This window comes from Bufo gargarizans, chromosome 10 (genome assembly GCF_014858855.1).
Source record: "Bufo gargarizans isolate SCDJY-AF-19 chromosome 10, ASM1485885v1, whole genome shotgun sequence".
NCBI classification, from domain to species: domain Eukaryota; kingdom Metazoa; phylum Chordata; class Amphibia; order Anura; family Bufonidae; genus Bufo; species Bufo gargarizans.
In genome coordinates this window covers 21,011,201-21,026,171 of record NC_058089.1, presented here as the reverse complement: position 1 = coordinate 21,026,171, position 14,971 = coordinate 21,011,201, and the positions used below count along the sequence as shown (strand labels likewise).

General features: G+C 43.1%; 1 protein-coding gene across 2 annotated transcripts in view; it reads left to right on the top strand.

Annotated features, from left to right (window-relative positions):
* Window positions 1-14,971, top strand: part of KCNQ1 (potassium voltage-gated channel subfamily Q member 1) — a 189,288-nt gene that overhangs the window by 133,295 nt on the left and 41,022 nt on the right. Inside the window, exon 1 of one of the 2 annotated variants that reach the window (XM_044270874.1) lies at window positions 12,998-13,016. The exons of the other annotated variant lie outside the window; for it this stretch is intronic. The gene's annotated coding sequence lies outside the window, so the exon portion shown is untranslated. Of the gene's footprint in view, window positions 1-12,997; window positions 13,017-14,971 lie in introns of those variants that run through there. 2 annotated transcript variants of the gene reach the window in all.

Here is a 14,971-nt window from a genome sequence, read left to right as displayed (position 1 = left end):
ACTGTAATGACCTCACCAGTGGCCCCCTCACATACCTATCATTGCTGGAGCGCAGGGGAGCTGGCGGTCCTGTCATTCACTAACCGCAGCTCCCTGCATTCCTTCTCTCCTCCGGCCCACAGCAGCAGTGAGACACACGTCATGACGTCACCCCTGGGCCGGGCTTGGAGGAGAGAAGGAGCTGTGCAGTGATGTAGCTAGAACTGACTGGGCCCCACAGCAAATTTTAGTACGCCCCCGGCCCCCACAGTGGGTTCACATCACGTTTTTACTATTGGTTGTTCTGTTCTGAAGTTCATTTTCGGTATTCATGTTTGGGAGGTGGATTAAGATCTTGATTTGGGCAGACTGTATGCCCTGGGAATAAGTTTTAAGTCACAGCTGGCGGCAAGTTAAGGCAAATAAGATGCGTTAAAAGAAAGAATTGGCGGAACTGCCTGCTGGCGGAACTGCCAGCGGCTGGCAGATCGCACGGGTTATATATTTGCCGTTTTTGAATAAAATAGCTGTGGCCGACCACCATCCAACAATAAATAGTTAAAGGAAGTATGTGTTCGCTGTCTTTATTTGCGGGGATGGTTTGTGTACGGGGCCAGTGGGTATAGGAGGTTAACCCCTCCCCTCCCCATCCTTCGGGTCATTACCAACAGTCTTGGACAAACTAAAATTCTCATTCTGGGCTTTGACATCAGGGAGGCGGTCCTATCAGTGATTGACCGCCTTCCCTCTATGACTGTGTATACAGAGAGAGCTGTCAATCACTGATGGCTCCGCCTCCTGGACTTCAAAGCCCAGATTGAGCAGGACTTTTAATGAATAATTTACAAGTTATACTGAATCGTTTCCCACAAACTGTATATTAATCTGCTCAGCTCCTCCTGCTCTATAATATGCTGCCTGTAGATTGCCCTGCATTTTTATGGGCACAGGTTCCCTTTAAGTAGTGCCATCTAGAGAAACAATCTGTGACAGAAGTGTGACTGCGGCGACTTAGGACACCACCCTTATATTTACGGCTCCCCAGCACTTTAAGGCCAGTTTCACACAAGCGTGTTTGGTCCGGGAAACATGCTCCGTATGATGGCTGCATTTTGTGGGCCGAACACTGCTCCTCTGACCCATCTCTCAGCATCATAATTTATGGTGCTTTGAATTCCTGCCTGATCGCAGGTCTTCTGTACTGTACTCATATAATGCTGTGAGTACAGTACAATAGACCTGCGATCAGGCAGGAATTTACAGCACCATAAATCATTATGATGCTGTGAGATGGGTCAGAGGAGCAGTGTTTGGTCTACAACATGCAGCCATCACATGGAGCATGTTTCCCGGACCCAACACGCTTGTGTGAAACTGGCTAGTACATAAATGTGTGTATACCAGGAGGTCTCCGAGTGTATCCAGCATGATCCATCTTATAATTGCTATATATTGGGGACACCTAAGAGGTATCCTGTTTTATCAGTATAAGGGCTCACGCACACGACCGTATGTATTTTGTGGTCCACAAAAACGGATCTGCAAAAAACATGCATGAGGTCCGTGTGCATTCCGTATTTTGAGGAACAGAACAACTGGCCCCTAATAGAACAGTCCTATCCTTGTCCGTAATGTGGACAATAATAGGACATGTTCTATTTGTTCGCGGAACGGACATTAAGAAATGGAATGCACACAGAGTAACTTCTGTTTTTCTTGCAGACCTATTGAAATGAATGGTTCCGGATACGTTGAGCAAAACATCTCAGAACGGACACTGAAAGAAAATCAGTTTTTGTGCATGAGCCCTAAAGATACATTTCCACCAATCAGCCAAGCCATTGGCTAGATGAGGGTCCTGGTGGACTCCAATCTGTTAACTTCCAAGTGTTCAATTTATATGTTCTGCTAACTCAGGGTAAATGACTCATTCCAAGTTGCCCATTGAAATCCGCTGAGCTAGTTGTATACCGGCGAGACAGTCTTTGTAGATCTCTGCTCCAGCTAATGCAGGTCTCCAATTCATCTCTGTTGGCTCACACTGGCCTATGTGAGTATTTGACAACTGGTTTTCTAAACCAGGAATCAATATCCTTAAGGTCATCAATTTGTGATCAGTGGGGGTCTAACTCCTGGCACCTTTGCAGAATGACTGTTGGACACTTGGAAGAGCATTGCTGCCTCTTCCTCGAACCATGACATCGCATATATCGGTCACAGAGCATTTATACAGCTCTGTTCCTGGCGCTGTGCTTGGTATACTATGAAGTAGATGACCACTGCAGCCCCTCTTAGGAGCTTATCGGTGGTTGGACCCCCATCAATCAAATGTTGTTGACCTATGCTGAAGGATAGGTTGTCAATATTTAATTCACAGGAAACCCCTTTAAAGAAGTTGGTTTAAGAAATAAACCAGACAACACTCGGAGCATTTCTGAAATAAAAATAGACCTTTAGTTACCTAGCAGATCCCACACCGTTGCTCTGGCTTTCCTGACCAGGTTTGGTTGACCGGGCTGCATCGCTTACATGGAATCAACAACACTTGAGGCCAGTGATTGGCTGCAGCGGTGCACTGCTTGAGGCCAGTGATTGACTGCAGCGTTCACGTGTTGTCAATGTGATGTCAGCGATGCAGTCTGGTCAACAAAACCTGGCTGGGAGAACTGGAGTGGCGCAGGATCTGCTAGATATGGAATGGTCTATTTTTATTTATTTATTTCAGCCACGTCCCTCATGGTGGTCGTTTTTTTCCCTCAAACCGGACAACTCCTTTAAGTATTTTAGACAGTTCTTTTTGGCTCATCTGTAGGGAAGCACCGTGGCTTGCCAGAAAGGGGGCATGGCTTAGTATACAACACTGTGGTCCAAAATTTTGGTGCAATGTAAAGGTAGTATAAAATTAAACTAGACCGTCTGAAGATGCCCCACATTTTATATCCAGCATCAGGCACTGTGATAGATTTGTCGCATTTTCACACTGCTTGGTCCAAATCTTAGACCGTATTAGTAATTCTGTCCCAGTGTCTCTCATGTCTGCTACTCTTCTGGCTTCTCATCTGCTCTTTGTTTTGGGTTAGGTACATGGGTGACGGATGCTCCATCCATGGAAACTTCATGGAAACCAGATGTCAGCAACAAAACGTCTATAATGGGCTAACGCAGAGCCATCTGTGGCCTGACACATTATTGCATGAGTGTCACAAGCTTTATGTTTGATTTATGGGTCTTTGTCACGTTTATTCCTTTCAAGGTCTGAAATGAGGACACACCATTCTTGATGCTTCTCTCTAGACCAGTGATGGCTAACCTCCGGCGCTCCAGCTGTTGTGAATTAACTGCGACTCCCAGCCAAGCAACGGGACATCTTGAGAGTTGTAGTTTTACCATAGCTGGAGTGCCGGAGGTTAGCCATCATTGCTCTAGACTGTAATTGGTATAATTAAGTTACTTTTATCTCCATGTATTATGGTTATCCATTTGAAACCTTTTTATCATGCCTTAGTTTCCATTTATATGATATTAAGAACTATAAAAAAAAACTCTAGTGTTCGGGGGTCAGAGAAAATATGAAAGGGGTTGTCTACTTGGGTCACCCAAGGATGAATCCTGCTGTTGAGATGGCCAGCGATCAGATGTGATCTGCAGGAGAACTTGGAAAGGGTTTAGTTGTCCTCCAGCGCCTCCAAAGGGGAAATGTAACTTTACTACTGTGATGCTGGGTAGGGATCAGCGAATTTCTTGAAATCTGTCAATTTCTAAAGATTCAGTCAGGAAATTCAATTTGGGTACGAATAAATTCGACACGACTTGAAAGCACACGGATTGCCCTGAAAAGTTGTATGACACTCTGAGGTCTTCTTGGACTAAGGGCTCATGCAGACAAACGTGGGCTGGCTGGGCCCGTATTTTTGGGCGCCGGCTGTTTGTGCACTGCATCACCGATGCGGACCCATTCAATTGAACTTTGTTCTATTTTTGTACGGTACGGACGGATCACTGATCAAATTGCTGTCCCCAATGCACGAAATGGCCGAGCAACGGCCATGTGCATGAGCCCTAATACATTTTTTTCTTTCTTGGCTTTCTCTCGTTTAATTTATCCCCCCTCCTTTTTTAAGCTCTTTAATACAAAGTGAGCAATAGTAAATAATGTCCGAGTTACAGTAACATATATCGCTATGAGTAAATGCATGCTTGACAATGTTTAAAAAAAAAAAGTGTTTTTATGCATTTTTGGAAAAAAAAAGGTGCAATTGCACAATGCCTGCAGCAAAAATATACACTGACGATGCTGGAAAATATGCTTAGTTTACACTTATTATCTGTAGAAGCTTTGCAACATGCTCTTGAAAAAAAAATGACGCAATTACACAACATCAGCAGCATAAATTACACACTGCCGGTGACGCTGGAAAATATGTTTATTGCAGTACACATTAAAGGGATTCTGTCAGCTGGATTTTAGTAACAGAGCTTTTGACATCACCACATCAGTCTCCTCGATTTGTTTTAAATATACCAGTATTACTGCCATCTGTCTTGTCATTTTGTAAAAAAATCGCTTTTTAATAATATGCCAATTACCTCAGTAAAGTGCCCGAGGGGCTGTCCCTCTGGCCGTTGGTGCCCAGCCGCGCCCATTCTCTAGGAGCCCAGCACCGCCCCACTGCTAATTATTCACTCCTCTCATCGCCGATGGTGCGCTGTAATCTCGCGCATGAGCCCTGGATCCACTGAGGTAATTAGCATATTAACAAAATGACAAGACAGGTGGCAGTAATACTGGTATATTTTAAAACAAATCGAGGAGACTGATGTGGTGATGTCAAAAACTCTGTTACTAAAATCCAGCTGACAGAATCCCTTTAACTGTAGATGCTTTGCAATAGGTTTTTGGGTCCTCCACAGCGAGAAGTGCCAACAGAAGAGACTGCTAAGACTAACTGGACCTCCCTCTATTAAATGAATAGGGGTTTTCAAAAATGGACAATTCCTTTTAATGGAGTTTCACTTGAAAACACTTTTATTACCTATCCACAAAGTAGGTGATGCAAGTACACGTGTCCTTGTTTATTTTATCCCTTGACTCAAAATTACTTGAGACAAGTAGCGCAAGTACAGTTTTTTTTTCAATATGAATTTGCGATACTCTGTCATGAGATGTCTATTCCATGTGTGTCAATATGTGACCGACCATTGACTGAATTGTGAATTGCAGTCTGTCAATGTTTTTTTGGCATTTCTTAACCAAATTCAAGTTAAGGTAAAGGTGGACATACCTGTATGATCACCAGGAACTTCATTGTTCACCAGCACGTGGTCCCAAGAACCATCTTCTTCCTCACCAAATGACCATGATCCCTGTGGGTGGTTGAGTGGTCAGGAAGATTGGAGGACTCCATACCCATGCTCTAATGATTGTAGGGATCCCAGAGGAAAACCCCGAGGCAGAGCCATGTGCATGGAGGCTCAACAGAGGTGGGCATAGTCCTTGTGGCTCTGTACTTTGGAATCCCGCCTTGGAATGGTGCATATGGATTCCGCTCTACAATGGTGGTATTTCCCATATCATGGTCATATGAATAATCATCATTTACATTGTTGAAATAAATGTCCTTTTACTATCTACCATTCATGTGTTACTTGGAAAATGTTGTTATTCGTTTTAATTGAGCTTTATTCATTAACCGGTTATGAAATGCTCATACGTCAGTCGACCGGGTGTTTAATCTTATTTTTAAGATAGTGAAAAAATGCGTTTCAGATTCCACATGCAGCTTGTTCAAGATTAAGGTTTGCTAACAAAAATGCTCTAGACGTGACCTTGAAACAAACACACGTTATTGAAGCGTAGTGTATAAAGAAAGTGTAGTCTTGTGCCAAATTCCTTGGGGCTTTAACATTTAAAGGGGTTTTGCCATAAAAAACACTCATGCATATGGGATAAGTGATCACTGAGGGGTTCCACTGCAGGGACCACTAATGATCACAGGAATGGAGGTTTTCGAGACCCCATGTGCAGTAGTGTGCATGCATGAGCACCACTCTGTTCACTTCTATGGGACTGTTGATGGTACGTACTTAGAATGGAGAGATGTCCACGCGTGCATACTACTGCGTAGCGACTGACTGGCCCACGAGAGTACCGGAGGACACTCCAGTGGTCCCAGGCTGTCTTATCATAAAGGGCCACAAAGTTCCAGTAGAAACTAAGATATTTGGAGCTGCCTTAGGAGCCAATCAGTACACTAGGGTCTATTTCTTTGACTCAAAACCTATTAGACTTTATTTATGATAGGGTGGTGGGGTCCCAAGAATAATTTCCTCTGGTAGACTCAAGGAACCTCAGTCCGTCAATGTGCTCTACTACCATGGAGGCTCAGAGAACGTGTGTAAAACTGTCCTTACATTTACATTTAGTTCCAGTGGTATACTAAGGGGGGGGGGGGGGGGGCGGCTTTCTGGGGGTTGCCAGAAGTAAAGATCGCATCCATCAATACAGATGGAAGCTCTTATTGCTGAAGCGCAGGGAGCTGCGGTCCTGTCACTCACCGCTCGGCTCCCGACGCTCCTCGCCTCCTTCAGGCCGGCGGCGCACAGAATCCTGAAGCAGCTCCACGGTTCAGCCTGCAGGCACGGATCGCGCTGCCAGCCTGTGTGGGCGTAGCCTGCAGCCCGGAAATTTGCATAAGCTCCCCCCACACAGTGCTGCAGAGTGATCTGTGCCTGCAGGGAAGAGAGGACTGTGAGCTTCAGGAACGGGATAAGGTGAGTAGTTACTGTGTGTGTGTTTTTTATTTTTATTTATTTTATACGGGGGGTCCACAGAGGACTTTATTACTATTGAGGGGGCACAGAGGGCATTACTACTATGGAGGGGCACAGAGGGCATTGCTAATGTGAAGGGGGCACAATTGGGATTTCTACTATGGAGGGGGCACAGAGGGCATTATTAGCACAGTGGGAATTACTACTATGAAGGGGGCACTATGGGCATTATTACTATAAAGGGTGCACAATGGGGATTATTATTATAAAGGGTGCACAATGGGGATTATTACTATAAAGGGTGCACAATGTGGATAATTACTATAAAGGGGGCATAATGTGAATTATTACTGTGAAGGGGGCACAAAAAGGGCATTACAACGGTGAAAGGGGCACAGAGGGCACAATTTCGGCATAACTACTGTGAGGGGGCACACATCTGTACAAAACTACTGTGAAGGTTGTACAATGAGGGCAATACTACTTTGAGGGGGTACAATTTTTTTTTTAAGTATTGGGGGGGGGGGGGGGGAAGGAGGGCCAAAGAAAGGACCCGCCAGCGGTACAAACACCCTAGGCACGCCACTTCATCATTATAGGTCTGGAGAACCCCTTTAATGATGACGTTCTCTTTCGGATGTTTTAAAGGTGCACACAACCTTAAGCCACATAGCTGATGTCAGTATCGTTGTGGTAGCTGGAGCAGATGAAGACTCCACTCGGTGCCTATACCTGTGATGGCTAACCTCCAGCACGCCAGCTGTGGTAAAACTACAACTCCCAAGATGCACACTTGGTTGGCTGTTCTCAGAACTCCATAGAAATGAATAGAGCATGCTGGGAGTCATAGTTTCACCACAGCTGGAGTGCCATCACTGGTATACTATATTTATAGCAACAAAACCTGGAGCCTGCAGCCACTTATATGCTATGTGACTGGATAGGGCAGGAATTGTACTGTTTCTCAGGTGCTTTATTCTGTTTTGTTTTTTTGGTGAGAAATGAAGAAAACGATGTGAAAGACAGAAAACCTATTGCCTCAGGAAAGATGCACTAGAATTGTTTGCTTGCGACAGCAATTAAACCTGTTGGGCAAGTAACAAGTGAACTTTGTGTGAGATGTGTGTAGATCTGTCAGCAACAGATCCCACTTGGATTTCTATGCTGAATTAATAAGGCCCCGTTCACACAAGTGACGTGAACCCATAGCACCCGTACCGAATCCCGACCCATTCATTTCAGTGTGTCTGTGCACATGTGTGTGTGTTTTTTTTTTTTTTACCCACACATCAGTTCTGCGTTACGTGAGAATCGCAGCATGTTCTATATTCAGCGTTTTTCACACAGCCCTGGCCCCATAGAAGTGAATTGGGCTTTCGTGAAAAATGCATTGCATCCAGATGTAACCTGGGTGCAGTGCGTTTTTCACTGAAGGTTACTAGAAGATGTTTGCAAATCTTCATGGTTTTTTTTCACGTGCATGAAAAACTTTGCACCCGCGCGGAAACATTGAACGCAATTGCAGACAAAACTGATTGAACTTGCTTGCGAAATGGTGCAAGTTTCACAGAACGCATCATGAGTCAATCCGTATAGTACGCGTGAGAGAGGCCTAAGGCTTCATGCCCACAGTCATATTACCGATCCAGCACATACCTGTACTAAACCTTCAGATTTCATACGGAGACGCACCAAGGTTTTCTTTCTCACAGATACTTTGTGTTTCTATCACACACCATATTACAGAGGTATGGGTCTAGTGCAAAGTAGTGCCTATGCCTGTGTAATACGGAACCGTGGGGTCTCCACCTGCCAACCAGGTCCAAAAGTTACAGGCATATTCTCACGTACTTACCTGTCTGCCCTTCCACGGTGGATCCAGCCGAACTATGGCAGCGCCGTCCTTTTTGCGCTCTTGCTACAGCAGCCATCCCCTCTGAAAGTTGGGCCGGTCAACCTATCGGGTAGCAGGGACCCCGAACCAATTGGGCTCGGCGTCACATGCTTTCTGAGGGCGGGCTCTATAAACAAGAAGCTGCTGGCCACAGTTGCCTGTGATTGGTTTCCCTGCCTCACTAGCCAGTTTTGTGTTTGTGACCCTGGATCGCGGACCTATTCCCTGTTTGTCTGTATTCTGATTTTTGCCTCTGATGTGACCTCCTGATATTTGACTCTGTTTGGTATTTGACCTTGCTTAATATTGGTCACTGTTTGGTATTGGACAAGTTTGTGACCTTGCCTTTGCCTGCTGACTTTGTCTCTGACATCATCTCCTGGTTCCACTTTGCTGGGTTTTTGTCTTCACTTTTATATTCTTATCCAGTTCTGGTTTTGACCTCTTTCTGTTTGACTACTCATTTACCCCATTAGGTTTAGGCTTCCCAAGTCGGGGACCATCGCCATGTTGCGGGCCGTCAGTTGGGGCAGATCGTGGTAGTAGGTAGGGACAGTGTGTGAGTTGAGTACAGGACTGTACTGTTCACCTTTCATTACACAAGAAATGTATCTAATAAAATTGTAATATAAATGTAACTTGTGACCATGGTTCATTTTGAATCTATATTAGATGCTTCGTTAGAAGTTTACGATGTAGATTCATAAAAAAAAAAAAAGCCAGAACATATACCATGCTGTGCTATTTTAACCTGTAAAATGACGATCCCCCTTTATAATCAATGGGGTCCATTGGGCGCCGTTGTTGTCCATCATGTGATGGATCCAGCTATGCCTTTTATTCAGATTTTTCTGTTTATTTTTCTTTTCTCTTTCTGAAAAATATTCTTTTTTTGAAGCAGCATCTGTATTTTATAACTTTTTTAACTGCACATAATAAAAAATTTAGAATAGCTACTGAGTTAATCAATAAAATCTATTGGTATAGAGCCACCTGCTGTTTGTTTCTTTATTTTACTGTCCACCTCACTTAGGTGGACGCACATGCTTAGTTCCATTCTTAAACTGCCACCAACAATATTTTCTGTTGGAAGCTGTGGCAGTTACAGAAAAAGGACATGCCCCCTGAGCAGCAGCAGGAAGGATATGCCCCCTGAGAAAGGACAAGCCCCTGAGCTGCCAGCTTGAAATAAATCTAGTAGAACAATGAATGGGGAGATCTCTGGATCCATGTGAGGTACAGGGCTGGTTCCAGCTTTATTAAGGAAAGATTATGTACTGTCTGATTTCAATTTTGTTTGCATGACTCATGGGATAGCCTCTTTAATGGAAAATAAAATGAAAACATGAGCACAGGTATGAACGTAGCCTGCACCCTAGGGTGCTTTCACATACAAGGCTTCACCACCAAGTGTGAATTCTTCCTGAGGACATGGACCCGAGGCATGAGGATAGCCTAAAGACCTCTGCCTACCATAGAGATGTGCCGCTTCACAAATATGTCATCATTGCTGGACACAAGCGATTTCGCTTGGAAAGACACTCAACAGAGAGCCCTGTTCTTTCCACAAGCCATTTAGTGGATGTTACAGACACCTTCTAAATATGTTTGATCAAGTGGCTTCTTAATCTCAAGGGATTTGGACTGTCTGAGAAGTGAGCATTTTATAATTGCTAACAAGTTATCTTCATGTTTTTGGCATCCGATTTTTCGTTCACCACAGGAGAAAACTTATGTATGACCCTTCGAAGAATATGTTGCAAATAACCAAAAGTGATAAAAATCTGTCATAAAATTGTTTGTGCAGGTCTATTTATCTTTGTCTAACGAGGGAATTTATTTGGTAGTTGCAGTCTGGGTTATAGACAAAGATGTACACAGCGTAGACTCAGTCCATGCAGCTACTGTGACACCCATGGAGGGCGGCCCAGCAGGTTACCATTTTCCCGTGAGTAGAGCAAACTTACATGGACCCAACAAAAGAATGAAAGATCGGTGGTAGGGCAGGTGAGCATGTCTCAGGCTCTCTTGAATTGGTTGACACATGGTTTCATCCCATTGAGTTAGCTTCAAGCCCCTTGTCCTTCTAGTATGTTACTGGCTATAGGCGAAAGTTGCTCAGCCATGGTTTCCTAGAAGACGGCATTGTAAAGAATCCACTTTTACAATGGAGATGGGCCATCTTTACAGCTCAAAATTGTTTTGAAAAGCAGCCAAAAAATCTGGGCCAGAACATAATCCCAATCAGGATCTTTCAAATGCTCTCTCACTCTACAAAGTAGTTTTTTTGTGGTACAAATGGAAGTAGGGGTTCCTCAACAGTGACACAAACTTTCAATCATTCTCCCATGTTGTTTTTAGCATGTTTCACAATTCCCTAATAAGTTATAGCAAACATCTGGCAAATGAATTTTTAGATTTCTTTTTTTTGCCAAAAAGTGCAAATTTCTAAAAATTCTATGTAGAACACCATCCAAACTTTCCAATATAACCAATAGTACCAAACTAATGGTATCAACTTAATTAATACCAAAGCACCAGCCCTAATTATTTTGGTTTGAGGTGGGCTCATTTCACATATTAATGGTGTATTGCTAGGATATACAGCCAGGTCCATAAATTATGGGTTATCGACAAAATTCTGTCATTTTTGGCTCTATACACCACCACAATGGATTTGAAATGAAACAAACAAGATGTGCTTTAACTGCAGACTGTCAGCTTTAATTTGAGGGTATTTACATCCAAATCAGGTGAACGGTGTAGGAATTACAACAGTTTGCATATGTGCCTCCCACTTGTTAAAGAACTAAAAGTAATGGGACAATTGGATTCTCAGCTTTTCCATGGCCAGGTGTGTGTTATTCCCTCATTATCCCAATTACAATGAGCAGATAAAAGGTCCAGAGTTCATTTCAAGTGTGCGATTTGCATTTGGAATCTGTTGCTGTCAACTCTCAAGATGAGATCCAAAGAGATGTCACTATCAGTGAAGCAAGCCATCATTAGGCTGTAAAAACAAAACAAACCCATCAGAGAGCAAGCAAAAACATTAGGCGTGGCCAAAAGAACTGTTTGGAACACTCTTAAAAAGAAGGAAGACACCGGTGAGCTCAGCAACACCAAAAGACCCGGAAGACCACGGAAAACAACAGTGGTGGATGATCGAAGAATTCTTTCCCTGGTGAAAACAACACCCTTCACAACAGTTGGCCAGATCAAGAACACTCTCCAGGAGGTAGGTGTATGTGGGTCAAAGTCAACAATCAAGAGAAGACTTCACCAGAGTGAATACAGAGGGTTCACCACAAGATTTAAACCATTGCTGAGGCTCAAAAACAGGAAGGCCAGATTAAAGTTTGCCAAACGACATCTGAAAAAGCCTTCACAGTTCTGGAACATCATCCTATGGACAGATGAGACCAAGATCAACTTGTACCAGATTGATGGTAAGAGAAGAGTATGGAGAAGGAAAGGCACTGCTCATGATCCTAAGCATACCACCTCATCAATGAAGCATGGTGGTGGTAGTGTCATGGCGTGGGCATGTATGGCTGCCAATTGAACTGGTTCTCTTGTATTTATTGATGATATGACTGCTGACAAAAGCAGCAGGATGAATTCTGAAGTGTTTCGGGCAATATTATCTGCTCATATTGGACAGCGCTTCACTATGCAGATGGACAATGACCCAAAGCATACTGCAAAAGCAACCAAAGAGTTTTTTAAGGGAAAGAAGTGGAATGTTATGCAATGGCCAAGTCAATCACCTGACCTAAATACGATTGAGCATGCATTTCACTTGAAGGGAAAATGCCCCAAGAACAAGCAGGAACTGAAGTAGAGGCCTGGCAGAGCATCACCAGGGATGAAACCCAGCGCCTGGTGATGTCTATGCGTTCCTGACTTAAGGCTGTAATTGACTGCAAAGGATTTGCAACCAAGTATTAAAAAGTGAAAGTTTGATTTATGATTATTGTTCTGTTCCATTACTTTTGGTCCCTTAACAAGTGGGAGGCACATATGCAGTTAAAGCACATCTTGTTCATTTCATCCACTTTGGTGTTGTATAGAGGCAAAAATGTTAGAATTGTGTCGATGTCGCAATATTTATGGACCTGACTGTACAATCAATGTCAGAAAGGTTTGGGCCCCACCTCTGGGACCCAATCCTATCTCCAGAACGGGGAACCCAAAGTGAAAAAGAGCACACAACACATGAATGGTGTGTTGTCCATTCATTGCTAAGGAAGTTCCTAAAATAGATGAGGAGGCATGCTGTATTTAGGTGGCAAGTTACACTTCCATTCCAGCTGGGACCTGAAACGATGGAGATAAGCTCTTAACAAAAGGCCTGGTGCACTCGTTAAAGGTGGGTCTTTTTGCTTTGGCACCATGCCATGGGTTCCCAGTCTCTGACAACCATCTGTTAATATAGAAATGCACATAATCACTGTAATTTATACTAATCCCGGCATACAGATTAAATATTTGTTTATATAAAAACCAAAAAACATAAAACAAATAAGTGTAAATGTGATGCGTCAATTATGACATGCTGTTGACTACGTATGAAGGATTTTCCGGACCGAAGTCTGTCATTTTTACTTTTGTATTTAGATTTCATTAATCAGGCAAAACTAGACATTAAACGTGCGTCATACAACACCGCCAGGCTCCTAAAACAACACGGATATGACTGCCTTTGGCATCTGATGACTCTCCTGACAATGTGGGGTTGGGAAATAATTTTGTATAATTCGACTGCATGTTTTTTTTTTTTTTACTCTTCACAAGGAATCCTAAGCAGAGCATTGTCCAACTTCAACTGAAAATGCTGCAATGCCAGAAGATGACCGGCCAAAATAAACATCCTAAAGCAACTCTACAGGTTTGATTGCATGAATTCTACAAGTGGAGGTCACAGACGCTGTGAAACACTGACTAAACACATATGCGCAGAGGGGTAAAAATAGAATCAGACACTCAATGGAAAATCACAATTTTGGCCACTTTTAAGTGTTGAGTTAACCGCGTAACATGACACTTGGAGAAGTGTAATGTTGCGTCAGCATGATGAGTCTTTTTACAAGAGCTCTAGGGCTCTAAACATCTCTCAAAACTACAAAACGCTAATTTGGAATGTGTGTTTAAAGAGGTTGTCCATGATTAATGTAAAAAAATAATAATCATTAGACATCCTTTAGTACATGACAATCTTCTTCTAACAAAGCTAGAATCAGCTCTGTACCTCGCATGGATCCAGAGATCTCCCCATTCATCGCTCCTATTGCTCTGCTAGATTTTATCCAGGCTGGTAGCCCCAGGGCATGTTCTTTGTCAGGAGGTGAGTCCTTTCTACTGCAGCTGGTAGCAGTTAAAGGATGGAACGGAGCATGTGCGTCCACCTGAGTGAGGTGGACAGAGAAATTTGAAAAAGAACAAAAAGCAGTTTGTGCTACACAGATACATTTCGTTGAATAACTCGGTGGCTATACAAAAATTTTAATTGTATGCCATTATGAAAGGATTCAGATCCAGGTGCTGTTTTGAACATTGTAGAATATTTTTTTGGGGAAAACCTCTTTAAATAATTTTAAAAAAATAAGATGCAAGTCTTATAAAGAATGTTACTGTAAGTTTATGAAGGTGTCAATTCTTCACACTAGAATGGGGGCCAAAGATGAGAATTCTGGACCATCTATTCTTATAACTCTATATATGTTCCTCTATTGTTCCTAGTAGAAGTTTCCAAATAAAGGTACAGCTGGGTGTTACCGGTGGGAGTTGTGTGTCCCTGCACAGTTTGAAACTGGCAGCAAAGGACTGGACAGTATTAAACTGTGAGGTGGGATAGATTATCTCGGCAAAGGAGAAGTGCTCACTAACACAGATTTAGACAGATTAGTGTATTTGAGAGTAATGGGTCTTTTGTGTATGTAGAAAATGTTTCTGATCTTTATGTTGAGCTCATACAAAATGGGAGCAAAACCGAAAGTGTTGCGTTTATATTTTTGCTCAGTGTATGTGTAATGATAGGATTAGAATGTGTGATCAGCATCGTGGTTGAACCAAACTAAAACTTAGGAGAAACTAAGGAAAAATTGGCTTTGGTGCGGCAAGGATTGGACTTGGAGAATGTGACCTGCCCAATTCTGGTCTACACCAAAAACAAGAAAAAAAACTACTCTCTAGTAAATCTTCATCAACTGATATAGATTGATGGTCTTAGTAAAGCTGTCACAGTCAGCGGTGGTGGCCCAACCTCTGGAACCACCATCGACTGGTTGGGGGGTTTGACACATGGCATCCTTAGGATAGGTCATC